This window comes from Tamandua tetradactyla, chromosome 4, assembly GCF_023851605.1.
Source record: "Tamandua tetradactyla isolate mTamTet1 chromosome 4, mTamTet1.pri, whole genome shotgun sequence".
NCBI lineage: Eukaryota > Metazoa > Chordata > Mammalia > Pilosa > Myrmecophagidae > Tamandua > Tamandua tetradactyla.
Genome location: NC_135330.1, coordinates 19,452,806 through 19,469,875, shown reverse-complemented (window position 1 = coordinate 19,469,875; position 17,070 = coordinate 19,452,806). Strand labels below are relative to the sequence as shown.

Sequence of the window (17,070 nt, the reverse complement as noted above, 5' to 3'; positions counted from 1 at the left end):
ACCCCCATGGTGGTTATGTTAACAGCTCCGCCACCCTACACAGAGCCGAGTCTGCTCCCTCCTGCCAGGTCCTTGGGATACTGGTGAATTCCAGTTCATGCAGACACCTGGAAGGGAGGGCCACCCCAAAACATGAGGACATGTGGCAAAATTGGGCCCCTCCGCAGAGCCTTCTCCTACATCCTGGCACTCTGCACGCCCTGAGCACAAGATTCCATCAGAAGGCCACATCCGCCCCTTTCTGAAAGGCTTCCTGACCCCACCACCAGCATCAGAACAGACCATCTTCACTGCTGCTCCTCTGAAATCTTGAATTTGAACAGCCGTCTCTCAAGTCTTTCTACCAGACCAATTCTTTCATCTCTTAGAGTTGCTTTCTCCATGCTTGTTGCCTCCTTGGTCCTCCTCCTTAGCTCCCAGGCACATCACTGCTCCTACTCTTTCCCCGATATCCTCCATCCTCTTGCCTCTCCTCATTGCCTCCTTCATGCAGGCTGTCACTCATTCCAAGAGCATTTGTGAAATATCACTACGTGCCAGCCACAGTGGTGGTTGCTCCGTCTGTGGCAATCAGAGTTAACATGGTCCCTGCCCTCATGAAAAGACAGATCTTTAACCAGAAGCACACTCACACATATATGATTAAAAATGGTGGTAAGTTCTATGAAGGAAAAGAAGGGAGTGGGTTGCAGATCAGGGAAGACCTCTCTGAGGAAATGACACTTGCCCTTAGACCTATGTGCAGTTTACCCAGGTGAGAAGTAGAAAGAAGGACTTTTGAAACAGCATATGTCAAGGTCCTGAGGCAGGGAAGAGCCTGGTATCTTTGTGGACTATAAGGGAAGCTGATGGGGATAGAGTGCTGAGAGCCAGGGGAAGCATGGTATGAGCTGGAGCAGGGAAAGAGTCAGAAGCCAGATTATGCAGGGCTGTGTAAGAGGAAGTGAGGGGGTTGGATTTAATCCCCCATAATGGGAAGGTTTTGAAGTGTTGTAAACCGGGCGTGAGGGACCACACAGCCCAGCCCAAACACCATACTAACCCAACCTCTACTTCCTTTGTCCCTACCCTTGGACAGCCAAGTGCTGTGCCAGAAAATCACACCGCCCTCCAGAAATCAGGTGGCCTGGAACTGTCAGGAAGCCCATCACAGAGACTCACAGAGTGGAAATGGCTTGGCCATAGCTGGAGGTCTCTGTTTCCTCATTTGCAAAATGGGGATGGTGATAATAGTAGCCACCTGGCTGTATTGTTGTGAGGACTAAATTAGAGCAGGTGTGTAAAGCACTTACATCCTTGCCAGCCAGCGGGCATCCCAGCTGAAGCACATGGCCTGTGCTTTTTGTGTTATTCAAGTGGGATTCCTAGTATGGAATATTCTGGTGGATTCCTGGAGAAGGAAATCTTGGAGGGCCCCATTTACCCTGTGCTGGTTAACTTACAATGTCTGCTGCTGAAGGTTCTGCAGCCTCATTAACTGTTTCAGCCCAGAACATCTGCAGTTTCAGCCATTATTTATAAAGACACAACTAATTTTCTGGGAACCTCTCTGCACCTTCGGTCTGGTGCATGCTCTTGAGAATCCCCCCAGTCCACACCTATCTCCAGACACTGCAGACAGACATCCCTTCTGTATGCTCGGCAGGAATCCGTCCAGTAAAACACTTTCACAGGCCTGTCCTGAGGCACACGCCGAGCTGCTGGCATCCTCCTATCTCCTGTCCCCAGCTTAGCTGCTGCCGGCGACTCCCCACCTCTGCTGCCCTGCTCAGCCTGCGGTGAAATGTGGCCTGTGGAGAACACAAAATGGGAAGTTAATGAGAGCAATAAACTCTGATTTTAAGATCTAGCGCTAGACGGCTCCACTCCCTTACTAAGCCTCTTTCCCTGCATCTGCTTCCTTCCTCTGCTCAGGCTTTCAGGAACCTGCTATATTTGCTACCCTTCCCCCCCTCCTGGTCATTATTTGGTGGGAACTGGGAAGCTCCCTGAAGAAGGGGGTGCTTGGCAACTGGGGGGGAGGGGAAGGAGGCCCGTCCGTAGTGTGTCAATGCTGTTTCCATCTTCCACACTCGTCCTGCCCACAGCAGGGAGAGAGGTCACCACCCTCAGCAGCTGGACTGCGGCACCCGCCAGAGCCCTGCGCCTCTGCCACCACGCCTCTGCTGAGGTCCCAACTTAGCTCTAGTGTCACCTGTGGGGAGAAGCAGTGCTTTGGGAAAAGTGGTGCAGGGGGACGGATCAAGTTAGGGGCTTCAGTCCGCACTGGCTACCAACAGCCTTTGGTACCGAACAAGGAGTGGGCACAGGTGTTAGACAGTGAAGCCTAAGGAGTCGGAGTTGGGGTCAGCCCGGCTGCCACTTACTTGCTTTGGACTTTGGCAAATGACTTGGGCTGGACTTCAGTTCCCTTATGCAAAAGAGAGAGAGAAAGAGAGAAACATAGCACTTAACTTTGAGGCTGCTGTATAAAGCATTTAGCAGAACACTTGCCACCTGGTAAAGCCCCACTTAATATTAGCTGCTATTATCAGTAGTAGCAAAGTTAATAAAACTCTTCTCTCAAGATTCCTGCCCTTTGCCTGCCTTGATCATATCAACCTCGTCAAACTGTTTGCTTTTTGGTTCCCCTGGCCTTGCTCTTGCTCCAGTAAATAGGTCTTTGACTTTGACTCCATTTCCTGGTTTCCAAATGTTGATCCCCTCCAGCTCTCTGAGGCCGAGGAGTCCCCAGCCTCGTCTGTGCATTGACAGGATGGGGGTGGAAGAAGCGTACCCTGTTCCACTCCCGCCCACCCACCAGCTGGCCCTATGGAAGAGTCTGCAGGGCTCAGGCGGCACCAAAGGGCATTTGCTTTGGAGTCTGGATTTGGGGAGCGGGTAGAAAGGCTGACGGACTAGGATCAAGACCCCTGGTACCAGCAGTACCATCAAGACAAGCAAAGAGCATGCCATATATTCTTGTCTAAAGTATACAATCAGTGTCTCACAGTATCCTCACTCAGTTGTGCAATCATCTTCATTCTCAATTTTAGAGAATTTTCATTGTTCCGAAGAGACAATGACATATAGACACACACACATAAAATAAAACCCCAAACACCCCGTATCCCTTATCCCCTTCAATTATTTACCCCTAGTATTGCTGTGGTACTAATAAGTCTTTACCATTATAGTTCATAGCATGCGATAGGTAATTTTTCCCCCACATGCCACTCTATTAGTAACTCTTTGCACAAGTGCCATACATTTTCAGTAGCTCATGCATGAATTTATTTGTATTTGTAGTGTTAATCAGTGAGATACATGACTTTAAACAACCTCTTTCAATCAAATTCAACTTCAATATGGCACTATTACTTATAATCCCAGCAAGGAAATACCATCCCCTCTCTCCATTCCCAAACATTTAAGTTCAACCTCATTAATAATTCTGAACATACTAGGTAACCACTCTCCTTCTCTAACTTCTGTCCATCTCTAGGTCCCCTATAATCTACATTTTAAGACTCTGAGTTTATATTTTCTAGGTGATTCATATTAGTGAAATCATATGATACCTGTCCTTTGTGTCTGTCTTATTTCACTCAGCATTATGTCCTCAAGGTTTATCCATGCTGTCACATGCGTAAGGATGTCATTCCTTCTTACTACTGCATACATTCCATAGTATATTTGTACCACATTTTGTTTATCCACTCATCTGTTGATGGGCACTTGGATTGTTTCCGTCTTTTCCCAATTGTGAATAACACCACAATGAACATCAGTGTGCAAATGTCTGTTCTTGTCATTACCTTCAGAAAAACAGATCATTTTTAAGGTTCAATAATACCTGAAACATTTCATTCCAAATTATTGATTCTTTATTTGCTAGTTTGAAACTGTTATGTACCCCAGAAAAGCCATGTTCTTTTCCTAATCCAATCTTGTGGGACCAGACTTATTGTTTAGGGTGAAAACCTTGATTAGATCGTTTCCATGGTGATCTGACACATTCATTTGTGGGTGTATCTTTTTTATTAAATGGAGATGTAACTGCACACATTTAAGGTGGGTCTTGATTAGTTATTGGAGTCCTTTCAAAAGGGAGACATTTTGGAAAAGCACGGTTGCTTCAGAGCCAACATAGCCACAGACATTTGGAGATGCTTGGAGTGCTGATAGAAATGTTTGAAGATAGAAATAGCCCAAGTGCTAAGCAAGGACTCACAGAAATAGCCAGAACCCAAAGAGAAGAAAATTCCAGCCCTGGGAGATGCTAAGCTAAGCGATGAAACCCAGAGAAGCTAAGTGTGGCCCCACAGATGCTTAGGGAGGAAGCCACTGGAATTAGCAACTGAAAGCAAACAGAACCGGGAACAAGCACCAGCAGACACCAGCCACGTGCCTTCCCATGTAACAGACATTAACCTTTCTTTGGAGTCAAGGTATCTTTCTCTGGATACCTTAGTTTGGACATTTTTAAGGGTTTAGAACTATAAAATTATAAATTAACAAATCCCCTTTATAAAAGCCATTCCATTTCTAGTATATTGAATTCTGGCGGCATTAGCAAACTAAACCACTTTCTTTAGTCTCAGAATAAGAGAACTGTACAACAACAAAAATATATGAATAAAACTGTCCTTAAAAAAATACAGGGTTTAAACAAGGATTATGTAGGCATGTGCTAATCCCATGGTCACTTCTCACTGGGTTGCTGAGGCCCCTGGAACCAGTAAGGCAGGAAAAGACAAGAATGCTGATATCAATGAGCAGGTGGTACCCTTCCCTCCTGCTGGGCTACTTGCACCTGGAGTCCTACTTGCATTTATTCATTCATTCATTCATCCATAATGGAAATATGGATTCATCCAAATAGGAAATATTCCAATTTCCTATTCAGCTCTTTGGAAAGATTTGGCACTTTACGTCATTACCAGTATCCCCTTGACCTTGAAGAATATTTCCCTTTAGTGATTCCCAAAATCAGGTGGGGAGAAATGCCCTTGGTCTAGGAGTCAAGGGATGGCAGCATGGCCATCCTACATCTCTAGGCTTCAAGGGCTTCTGGCCAACCATCCCCAGGGCTCACTGTCTCCATCAGATGCACATGGTTACAGAAGAGAAAGACACAGTGGTTATTCCCCAGGGATGTTTCTGCTCCCCAAATCCAGGACCCCACACAACCTGTCCACCCCGGGCTCTAAAGCCATGGAAGACTCAGGGCAGCTTCCTTGGGTCTATGCTGGGCCTGACCATTAGCTTTAGCATCAGAAAATTAGTTGTGTCTTTATAAATAATGGCTTAAACTGCAGATGTTCTGTGCTGAAACAGTCAGTGAGGCTGCAGAACCTTCAGCAGCAGACATTGTAAGCTAACCAGGACAGGGTAAATGGGGCCCTCCAAGATTTCCTCCTCCAGGAACCCACCAGAATATTCCATACTAGGAATTCCACTTGAATAATACACAAAAAAATAAGTGAACTACCCTCCTCCCAGTCAGCGAGAAAGAACAAAAGGGAAAAGATGCAAAGAATGAAAGGGTTTGTGAGTTCACAGTGTCAGAAGACTTTCCATAGTAACAGGAGCTGCCAGATGCTGGTCTCCGGTGGGAGCTCATGGGAGTCCTGGCTTTGGGGCTGGGATGTTGGCAGTGTCAAATTAGGGAGCAGTTTCTCCTTCCCCCACATTACGCTCAGGCACAAGCCTGCTGACCAGAAAATCACAGGCATCCATCAAAGCTGAAGAGCTGCAGTGGTTCCCCAGCTGCAGGTAGTTTAAGAGACTCAATAAGGTAGATGTCAGAACCCTGGAGAGCAGAGTGAATGGAGACCCAGGCCCAGCAGAGACCCAAGGAAGCTGCCCGGGGTGGACGGGTTGTGTGGGGTCCTGGATTTGGGGAGCAGAAACATCCCTGGGGAATAACCACTGTGTCTTTCTCTTCTGAAACCATAATTTTGTGATGCAGAAAATCTCACTCACTATCAGCACAAGGCCGGAGGTCTTTGGTCAGAGAATGTAGGAACTAGACGTAGCCTATCCTATTGTTTATTCCACCCTCTTCGTTCTACAGATGAAGAAATTTAGGGTGAACTTGTTCTCGGGCTAGAATGGTAGCTTCCAGAGCAGGTGTTTTTAAACTGGGAAAATGGCCCCCACCAAATTTTATGCAAACTTTTATATATTTGTGTGTGTTCTGTCTCCTCTGTATTATCCACAGTCTAACACAATGTTCGGAACAAATTAGACTCTCAAAAATCCTTGTGAAATGAGTATGTGATGTGCCCCTTGCTTGGTACATGTCATGAGTGAACCTTTGCTCTCTCCTTTAACATCCCCATTATCTCACTGAAGTGTAGCCAGCTACCCCTCTGTTAAATTGTCAGAACAGAGCGGAATACGAAGCTCTCTAGTCCTGTGTCACCAGGAGGTTCCTACTCTTGAAGAAACGTGGGTCCCAGCCAGCCATCCTTCTTTTCGATGAGCACAAGCCATGAGAGCCCCCATTTATGAAGCACCTGCCATGTGCCAGGCACTATACAGATGGCTTTTATAGGTTTTCTCATTTATTCCCAAAAACAATTTATGAAGTAGGTTTTATTATTATCCCCATTCATATGGGAAGCTGAACCTAAAGAGGCCTAGTCATTTGCCCAAGGCCCCTGGTCAGCAGGTGGCCGTCTCCAATTTGCAGGCAGTGAGCTTGGCTGCCCACCTCACCCTCCTCTCCCAGCACACTGCCTGCTCTGCCCAGATTAGAATATGTCTCCACTCCTGTTTCTCTTTATTTTTCCCTCGAATTCTTCCCAATCATGCTATGCAATCCTGTGAGGTAAGACATTACTTTTTATTACAAAATAAATTAAATTTGTTCATTTTAATAGGTCAAATATAAAATAAAGGGAATATTGCCCATAATCCCATAACCACAGACAATCATTTTTAACATTTTGGTGTACTCATCCAATAATGCCTTTTCTCAATGTCAAGGTTTACCCTTAGAAACAACGGGATCCCAAAATAAGGTGGAAAAAATGTATGTCCATTCCTCTCTCCTCTTACCCACCATTTGTCTGGCTTCAAGAGATAGAAGTGGAGGGCCAGCTGACTTTCATGGACTGGGTTGCATGTGTGCGGCACCCCCACCTCCTGCCCCCCTCCACCCCCCAGCCCAGCTTCTTCCAGCTCTGCACAGGGCAGGGCTCGTGGGCAATGCTGAGTGCCGGACAGAGGCTCCCAGCACCAAGCCAGGATCCCTGAGGACACTCAGCCCACTATGTCTGCACCTGATCCCCTCAGATCCCTTCAGCTCTCTCGCAGACTTATTACCTCTGCTGCCTTCAAGAACTAACCTCACCAGCCTACTCTGCTAGAAACTCACTCTTTTCATTGCAGCAGCTTAAAGGAAACCCCTGCTCTAGGCTGATCCTCAAGATGCACATAGTCTGCTGGGGAAGACAAATGTAGAAACAAAGTACATAAATGCAGCGCATTTAAATACATACAGTAGTGTGCATGGGTGGTCAGTGGTAGAATGCTCGCCTTCGGTGCAGGAGACCTGGGTCTGATTTCCAGATCATGAACCTAAAAAAAAAAAAAAAATTAGTTGGGTGGGCCTTCTTGAGGAGGTGGCTTTGAGCTGCAAAACTGAGGATGAATAGGAGCCAGACATTTAAGGGAAGAGGGTTCTGGGCAACACGAACAGCAAGTCCAAAGGCACAAGGAGTTGGGCTTGTTGTTCAAGGCAGAGACAAGCTGGAGTTTAAAGAGCCAGGAGAGAGAGGGTGAGGATGAGGCTGGAGAGCAGGTGGGGACCTAAGAGTACAGTCATGGGTGTTACAAGTGCAATGGAAAGCCACTGTAGGATTTCTCAGAGAAATGAGGGATGATCTGATTTATGTTTTCCTAAAAAACATTAATTGCCTGTGGTGGGCGGCCAGGACAAGCTAGGAAGCAAGTTGAAGGAAGGAGGTTGTGGCATCATGCTGAAGAGAGAAGAAATAGCTTGGACAGGGTGGCCATGGAGATAGAGGGAAGGGGCAAATTCCATCCACAGGGAGAGTGAGGAAACCTGCTAAGAGAAAGGCGAGGTAAGGATGGGTGGAGTGGCGAGGGAAAGTCAGGGGTCTGCACACTCTTGCTTGCATTTCACCTGGAATGTGGCCCACATTGAATCCCACTCGTCCTTTGGGGTCGAACTCAGTCTCTGCCTCCCCTGTAAAAGCTCTCAGCACCCAGTCACCTCTGTTTCCTCTTGTTACATGCAAAGCCTGGATCCGAGCAGCATTTCTTTTCCCTGTGCCTGGCATTAGAGTGAGGTGGTGAATCTAAAGGGCTTGCTGTCTGGCCAGGGGACACAGTACTGCAGAACAGACATAGTCTCTGCAAGCCTGCCCTGGACAGATGCATGAGGGTGCCACCAAGTTTAAAGCTACCACAGGCTGTCTGGGTGGGGAAAGGAACTTTGCTCCCCAAAGCTCAAAACTGGAGTTGGAGGTAAACCATCCTCAGACATGACTCAGAAAGCTGGCCACCAACGCAAGACCTCAGGGCTGTCAAATAGAAACCAACTAGCAGAGGCCTCTGAGAACCCAGCCAGGGCCATTTAGGGGGCATGATCTCAACTGTCTCCAAGTAGTCATGGGAAAAAAACATAAGGACAAGGAATCTCCAGTACCTGCAGGTTAGAGCCTAGAGATACTCAGGTAAAACAGGATTGAAGGTGGGTTATGAAAGAAGCCCTGTCACTTTAAACGTGGAGCCTCTCCCAATGCTGATGACTTTTTAAAAACACTGGAAATTATCTCTTCTGCTATGGAACAAAAATTTCTCCCTATGTGCCAAAAAGAAAAGGATGTGGTCAGAAAGGAAGGGGGATGGCGGGGGAGGTGGGAGGGTAGTATTTACAGGCTTCCCAGAGTCTGACATAAACAGTGCAGAATGAGGAAAAACCTAAATTTAAAACTTACTCTGTAATCATGGAGCAAACCGTCTGAGGCTCGGGATACATGCCAGCACCAGAGCTGGGAATTGGTGTCTGAGTAGGCTGAGTGGCTGCCTGGAGGCACTGGGCTTAGTGACTCACCAAGTTGACAAAGGGCATGGCTTTAGCACCCCTCTGGCTTCCCCCTGCCTCCCAGTGCAGCCTTCCACACCTCCCTTTCCCCAGCCTTGGACTCTGCACACACCTGCTCCTTGAAACGTGCCTTATCTCCATGCATCTCTCTCTTGACCTCACTGCCATTGGCTATTTACTTCCAACTTCTCTTGGGGAGGGACTTGGAGATGGGGAAAGTGCTAGGGTGCTTCCTCTGCAAAGTTAGAAATGATGCTGAGCATGAGCCTCATGGGAATGCAGAAGCTTTGCCCTCCTTTGTGCTGGGGAGAAAATGGAATTCTCAGAGAATGTGGCGTTTTCTTTAAGCTTTCCACATGCCTAGAAGCACCTGAGGTTTGAGCTATGGAGGTAAAGAGAGAAGTTAGGAACCCATTTTCCCCCTCTGTAAGTGCAGTAAAGTTAGCAAAGCAGTGTTCCTTTGAAGAGGAGGCTCAATGTAGTTGTTAGATGACAGGCTCTCAGAGCAGTGCCTGGAGTCAGGAAGTTCTGAGTTAACCCTGAGCAGGGATGATGTTCTTAGAAGAGATACCCAGCCCTAGAACTGAAGCAGGGTCTTGTAGGGCCACTTCTCTACCTGGCATTACCCTTTAGTTGATAGACTGGAGAGAGGTTGGGGATTCTGGGGAGGAATCTAAACGTCAGAGAGATGGGAGGAGTCACCTGGGGGCCTGTCTACCAATTGTTCTAAAACTGTTTCAGTATTTGGGCAGGCCACGGTGGCTCAGCAGGCAAGAATGCTTGCCTGCCATGCCAGAGGACCTGGGTTTGATTCCTGGTGCCTGCCTATGGAAAAAAAAGCTGTTTCAGTATTTCAGCAGTGGGTATGTTCATAGCAGTGGGTGTCAGCTAATATCATCCATGGTTATTATTTTTGAAAGCCTTGGGACCATCAGTTTCCTACCAGGAAGGCACCATGAGAAAAGCATGTAATGCAGAATCAAATGTCAGGTTTTCAACTCAGTTCTGCCCATCACTGCAAGTTCCTTCTTATATAACAGAAAGTATATACCCACCGTGTGGGACTAATAAGAAGTGGATGCAATGCTGTTAGTGGATGTGCTTTGTAAATGTTAAGACTAAGCAGATGTGAATAGAAACATGCACACCAAAAAATAACTCCATATTGGAACTGTCCGGTATCCTAGAGCTGTGGACTGGCTCTCCCACTCAACCTGTCCCAAATATTTACACGGTGCATTCAGGCTGAGGGTACAAACAAAGGCCCACAGACCATACTTCTAAATATTTAAAAGTTATAAGTCAGACCAACAAAGTGCTGAATCAAATAAGTTCTACCCTCCTACCTTGGCAAAAATACATTTTAACAACTTGGGAGGCCAGATTTGATTTTAAAATTCTTGAACTCCTCAATGTTCTGTGCCCAAAATGTGACAGCCTAAGAACAGGCAGCCCTCAGCCTCTGACCCCAACCACTTCTCTTCCCACTCCTAACTGTACCACAACGAGAGAGGCATCACACACATGTATATGACCACCCAACATGCATGTGCGCATTCCATGCACACCCTCCATGCAGGTGGATGCACTGTCCTTAGAAAGACAGACCAGGGAAAAGGCTTGCATAGACTTGGAGGCATGTTTGGGGTCATTTGGGCTGGGAATACTGAGATTCCAGGTACTCAGAGCAGTCTGGAAGGAGGGGCACAGGCTCCAGTTAGGCACATCCTCTTAGCTCCACCAACTCCTTGCTCAATGTGGAGTCATGACCAGAAGATACTAGAGTGGGTGCTTCTAAGATTGGGGGGGGGGGGGGGCCCAGATAGGGACTTCTCCCACCGGTGTCTAGGGATAGAACCATCCAGGCCTCAAGGTCTTACCTGGGAGCTCTCCAGGTTTGAAATTGCCAGACATCTAGATACAGTTTCCTCTGATTCCCACCCCACGCTCCACTGGTGGCTTTAACATTAGTAGTTTCTCTGCATACCTGCCCACTCCCTGCCTTCAAGAATGCTACCACCAGCCTTCCTTACCCCCAGTGACAGCAGGGACTCAGGAGGAGAAAAGTAGGGCCCAGAGTGGATGCTGTGCTCCATATGGAACTGCTAGGTCAGGATGGAGCCTGGACCTGAACCTGGGGACCACTTACTTTAATAAACCATTTCCCATGAGCTTATTTGATTGGGATATCAAATATCATGTTCATCATGGTAAGAAGGGCTATAGGAGGAGGGGGATGAGATAATAACTAATACCTACTGTTCTAGTTTGCTAGCTGCCAGAATGCAATATACCAGAAATGGAATGGCTTTTAAAAGGAGGAATTTAATGAGTAGTTAGTTTACAATTCTAAGGCCGAGAAAATGAGCAATTAAAACAAGTCTATAGAAATGTCCAGTCAAAGGCATCCAGTGAAAGAGACCTTGGTTCAAGAAGTCCAATGAAGTTCAAGGTTATTCTCTCATCTGGAAAGGCATGTGGCGAACATGGTCAGGGTTCCTCTCTCATCTGGAAGGGCACATGGCAAACACAGTGTCATTTGCTAGTTTCTTCTCCTGGCTTCCTGTTTCATGAAGCTCCCCGGGAGGTGTTTTCCTTCTTCATCCTCAAAGGTCACTAGCTCGTGGACTCTGCCTCATGGTGCTACAGCATTCTCTGCTCTCTCTGAATCTCCCATTCTCCAAAATGTTTCCTCTTTTATAGGACTCTGGTAAACCAATCAAGACCCACTCAAATGGGTGGAGACGTGTCATCACCTAATCCAGTTTAACAACCACTCTTGACTAAATCACATCATCCAAGGAGATGATTTGATTATAGTTTCAAACACACGGTATTGAATAGGGATTATTCTACCTTTATGAAATGAGACTTTGTTTAAAACATGGCTTTTCTAGGGGGCATAGATCCTTTCAAACCAGCACACTAACGTAGTGTGTTATGGTTTACAAAGCGTTTGCTCACATATCAGCACTGCACTGGACCCCTGTAATCGCTCTGAGATGCAGGGAGGCCTGCAGTTCTTTTTCTTCCCATTTTACACATGAGGAGCCTGAGGCCAACAGTTGTGATTTGCCCAAGGTCAATCTGTGACACAATCTCCTGAGGGCAGTTTTGGTGCTTCCTCCATTTACTACACCTAAGACTTCAAAGAAGAAACGATGAGATGAAGAACACAAGGGGTCTTCCTGCCAGCGTGGTGCAGGAGAAGGTAGGACTTTGGTCAGAGAGATCCAGCCCCCAATCTTGGCTTTGCCTCTTCCCATCTGTATGACTTTGGACAGTTTACTCTGAGCCTTTTCCTTTTGTATGATCAAAGTATAGATATTCCTTCCTCGTATGGCTACTGTCAAGAGCGTGCACATGGAAGGGTTCAAAAGATGTTAGTTTCCCTCTTTCGGTAACCCATCTCTGTCACTTACTAATGCCTAAACTTAAATGTCATTTACTTTGTGCCACCCACCGTGCCATGTACTTTCCATTCATTATCTCATTTCATTGTCACACCAACTGCATCAAGCAGGTACTGTTATTGTCCCTATTTCGTAAATGGGGAAGTGGTACAGAAAGGGCAAGTGACTTGCCCAAGCTCACACTGCTAGTTAGTGGTAGTTCTAGGTTTACAAACCCAGGCAATCTGGCTCTGGAAATGGATGTCTACCACTATCGTTAGCCAGCTCTCTGCTTCAACTTCCTTCTCCCCTTCATTGCCCAACTTTGTGAAGGAATTACCTGAATTCTTAAAGTTTTCTTGTGCTGTTTTATTCCTCCCATAACCCCTTACAGAACAACCTTCACTCAAATATCTTAACTACAAGTGTTGTCTTGTTTATGTATCACCAGCATCCTAATTACGAAATCTGATTTTTTTTCTTAACCCTACTCTCCTTGCTTAATATAGCTTATGTGACTGCTGACTCCCTGAATTTGTCTTCTGTTGTTAACTTCGGAAACTAGTTCTCCCCTTTCACTGGCTCTTCTGCTTTTCAGATTTCTCATTATCTTCTCACCATCTAAACAGGTGTCCTAAGATCTCTCTCTCTTCATCCCCAAAAATCTAAACCACCCCAACTGATCCTCTCCATGTAGACAATTGCCAAATTAATATCTCTGTCCCTATCTCCTAATCTAGCCCTAACTTTGCAACTACCACATAGACACAATGTCCATAAATCTAGTCAACTCCATAAAAGTAGCAGTATCAAAATTGAAATTCATGGTCTCCTCCCATCTTTAATTTGAGATTAGTTCAATACTCATTTGTTCAACAAATATGTTTAAATTCCATTTATGCACCAGGCACTCTTCTAGGTACAATATGGCAGTGAATAAAATATGAATGCCCTTCTTTCTTGGAGGTTACATTTTGGGAGTATGGGGGAGATAGACCATAAACAAAGTAAATAAATTATATAAAATTTTATATAAATTATATAGCATATTAAATGTTGCTATGGAATGAAATAAAGCAGAGACAGGGGATGGGGCAGGACATTGCAATTTTGAATATGACTATCAGGAAAGGCTGAGAACATGACATTTGAGCCCTGAATAATGAATGCAAGGAAGTAAGCTATTGGATTCCAATGGAAGAATGTTCCAGGTAAAGTGCAAAGGCTCTGAGGTGGAAGTGTATCTGGCATGTTCAAGAAATAGCACATAGGACAGAGTGTGCAAGAGGGGAAAAAGAAGTGATGAGGTCAGAGAGCAAACGGGCAGCTAGATCACGTAATGCTACATAAGCCCTTTTAAGGATTTGGGCTTTTTCTGTGGGATAGGAGCTATGGAAGCATTTTGAACATAGAAGTGACATTATCTCACGTATGTTTAACAAGATCACTGTGGCTGCTGTGTTAGGAATAGACTGGAGGAGCAGAGAAGAGACATTAGCAACTGTAGTTTGGACCAGGTTGATGGTGATGGAGGTGGTGGGAAGAAGTTAAATTCTGAATATATTTGTTGATGTCAGCAGGTTTGCTATTGGTAGTATGTGGAGCATGCAGAGTAGTCAAGAGTGCCTCTAAAGTTTTTGGCCTGGAACAGAAAGGAAGGAACTCCCATTCGCTAAGACAGGGAAAGTGCAGGAGGAACAGATTTGACAGGGAAGAAGTAGATATTAAGAGTTCAATTTTGGATAAAGTTGGAGCATACAAGTGGTAATGTCAAGTGGACAATTGGGTTTATGGATCTGGAGCTCGGGGAAGTATTACATATAGAGAGCTAAATGTGGAAGTCATCAGAATGCAGATGGTACCTAGAGCCACGAGACTGGATGAACTCACCACAGAAGTATGAGTAGATAGAAAAGAGATGACCAAAGACTGAGCCCTGGGGCCCTTCAAAGTTGTGAAGTTGAAAGATGAGGCAGAACCAGAATAGGACACTGCAAAAGAGGTAGAGGGAGAAACAAAAATAGTAAGCATGTAGCATGTACCAGACACTGTGTTTTGTTCAAAGAAGACAAAGACAAACATGACTCCATCCTCACTGTCCTGAATCTCACTTTCTGACAGAGGAGTCAGGGCTTTGCATGCTGAAATACCACAGGGGGAGGGAAGGTTGTCCAACAGTGGGTGCGAATGTCAGCGACAGGGAGAGCACAAATTGATATTTCTGTGAATGATCCCCTACCTCCTCCCCAGTCACCTGGACTTGGTTCCTCGGAGTGATTTTTATTTTCTCTCCTCACTTGTCTTTGCTAGGCAATCAGTTACTCAGACAATCTGCCTTTGTATTATCTCATATATGGTCCCTCCTCTCCATTTTCTCTGCCACCAACTAAATGAAGGCCTCATTAGATCTCACATAGAATGTTGCAATATGCTCAAAAGCTCCTAAATGTCCTCATTTTCTCCCCTTATCCTTCTAATTCTCCTTCTTACATCCTCCTTCTTACTCTTCTTCATGGGTACATCACTCTCCTGCTCAAAAGTCCCCCCATCTCTAAGATGAAGCCCAGACTCCTAAACCCATTATTAAAGGCTCTCCACAAAATGACTCTACCCTGTCCCCCAGCTTTGTTTCCATTCCTCCAAAACTCTCCCTCTCAGGGTCCCTTCACTATTTCCTAGACACTCCATGTTCATGCTTGATGTCAAGCTTTTGACCATGATGGAAGTTCCCTTCTTTATCCCCAATAGCTTTTCTTTCTTTATTTTTTATTATAGTGCCTCTCTTTAATCCAAACAGCTCATTCTTTCCCTACAACTATAGCCTGCATGGATGACCACAATTTTGAATTCCTAAAATTACTTGGGAGACTGTGCTACTAATATTTGTATGTGGTGAATGATGACATGAAAAGCCATTAAATACACTTATATTCACTTATTCATTCCGTTTTATTTATGTGTGGTTTGCCCACCACCACCAAAGGGCAAATAAATTTCAATATAAGGCATGGTGCTACTCTAATAATAGATTCAAAATGAATAGTAGATGTTGTTTAAAAGGGAATGAAAATATAAAGTCTAAAACTACAATAAAACACTTTGTTGTATAGAAGTTCCACTAACTCCACCTACAAAGGCATGAAAATTACTTGGATAAAATATTCATTTATTCTTTCAACAAAGATGTATTAGGATCTACTTTGTGCCAACAATTTGCTAGACACTATGATTCTAAAATGTCACATAATAGGTCCAGAATTTCTGTTGGGGGCAATGGAGTTTTGGAAATAGATAGTGGTGATGTTTGCCCAGCACTGTGAAAGTAATTAATACCACTGAATCATATACTTGAAAAATGATTAAAATGCCAAATTTTATGTTATATAAATTTTACTACAATAAATTATTTTAATAATATATAAATCCTGAGCCTAGAGGAAATCATAATCTAATGGGGAAGACAAACACATTATTATAGTATAATCTGGCACCTGTAAATATCTGGATATAGCCACGGGCACACAGAGGAAAAGGCCTCCCGCAGGAAGTGATACGTACAATAATTCTCAAAAGATGAGTCGTTAGGTACAGCGAAACTTTAGTAGGAAAAAGAGCAATGTGGGCAGAGAGCCCAGCAAGGGCAAAGAGGCAGAGAGTCAGCATGGTGTGCTGGGAACGTCTCTGCCCAGCAAGGGCAAAGAGGCAGAGAGTCAGCATGGTGTGCTGGGAATGGCTCATAGAGAGCCCTGTTAAGGATGTCCTATTAGGGAACTTCAGTGTTACCGTGTGGGTGCTAACTGTCAAGTAGAGGAGCCTTTGAAAGGTGTTAGATCTAGCAAAAGCATTATCAGATATATGGACAATAGCACAGCCTAAAAGATGGATTTGAAGAGGGATCAAGGTGGGATACAGAGGTACCAGTTATGGACCATTAGAGTAGACCAGGGAAAAGATGCTGAGGGCTCAGATTAAATGAAAGCAGTGAAATTTGGGATGGAGAAAAGGATATGAATTCAAAAATCACTTAAGGGGCAAGATCCACAGGCTATGGTGATACAGTAGCAGTGACAGTCTAAGTGAGAGGATGGGAAGAGCCAAAGATGACTCTCAGGATCCTGACCTGGGAGAGTGGATGATCAGTGGACTGCTCCCTGCAGTAGAGATAGGGGAAGAGGACCTGGTTTATGATGAATATAATGAATTCAGTTTAGGTTATGTGAACTATAAGTGCCTCCAGCATCCCATTCAAAGTAGTCCCCTTAAAAGATCAAACAATGTCTCCAGTGACACTGTCATTCTCAGAACTTTTCAGGGACTTCTCTGAAAATCATTGATCAGAGCCAATTTATCATCTACATAAATCAGTCATACATCTTATAGACATAACTCCTTTTGACAAAAAAAATACACTACCTTGGAATGCACATTAGTACCCATTTTCCATAAAGGAAATAAAAATGATACAGTACTTTTTAAAAAGAAAATTTCCCTTATTCACTGAACTTATGTCATAATGAATTTTTGCCTATTTCCAAAATCAAACCTTCTCTTAATGACGTAGTCTTGGGATCACTGAGACTGTGGAAGAGAACGCGCATCAAGCTCAGAAGATATTTT

The 17,070-nt window shown here is 44.9% G+C and overlaps 1 protein-coding gene and 1 long non-coding RNA gene across 2 annotated transcripts in view; one reads left to right on the top strand and one right to left on the bottom strand.

Moving 5' to 3' along the window:
* The window catches only part of FAM78B (family with sequence similarity 78 member B), an 82,772-nt gene that overhangs the window by 60,503 nt on the left and 5,199 nt on the right, over positions 1-17,070 (top strand). The window lies entirely within an intron of this gene.
* LOC143680328 (uncharacterized) lies at positions 972-7,544 on the bottom strand. Its single transcript, XR_013174055.1, has 4 exons — positions 7,491-7,544; positions 3,561-3,797; positions 2,367-2,410; positions 972-1,790 (listed from the first exon to the last, which is right to left on the bottom strand). It is a non-coding gene; the product is annotated as an uncharacterized LOC143680328 (long non-coding RNA).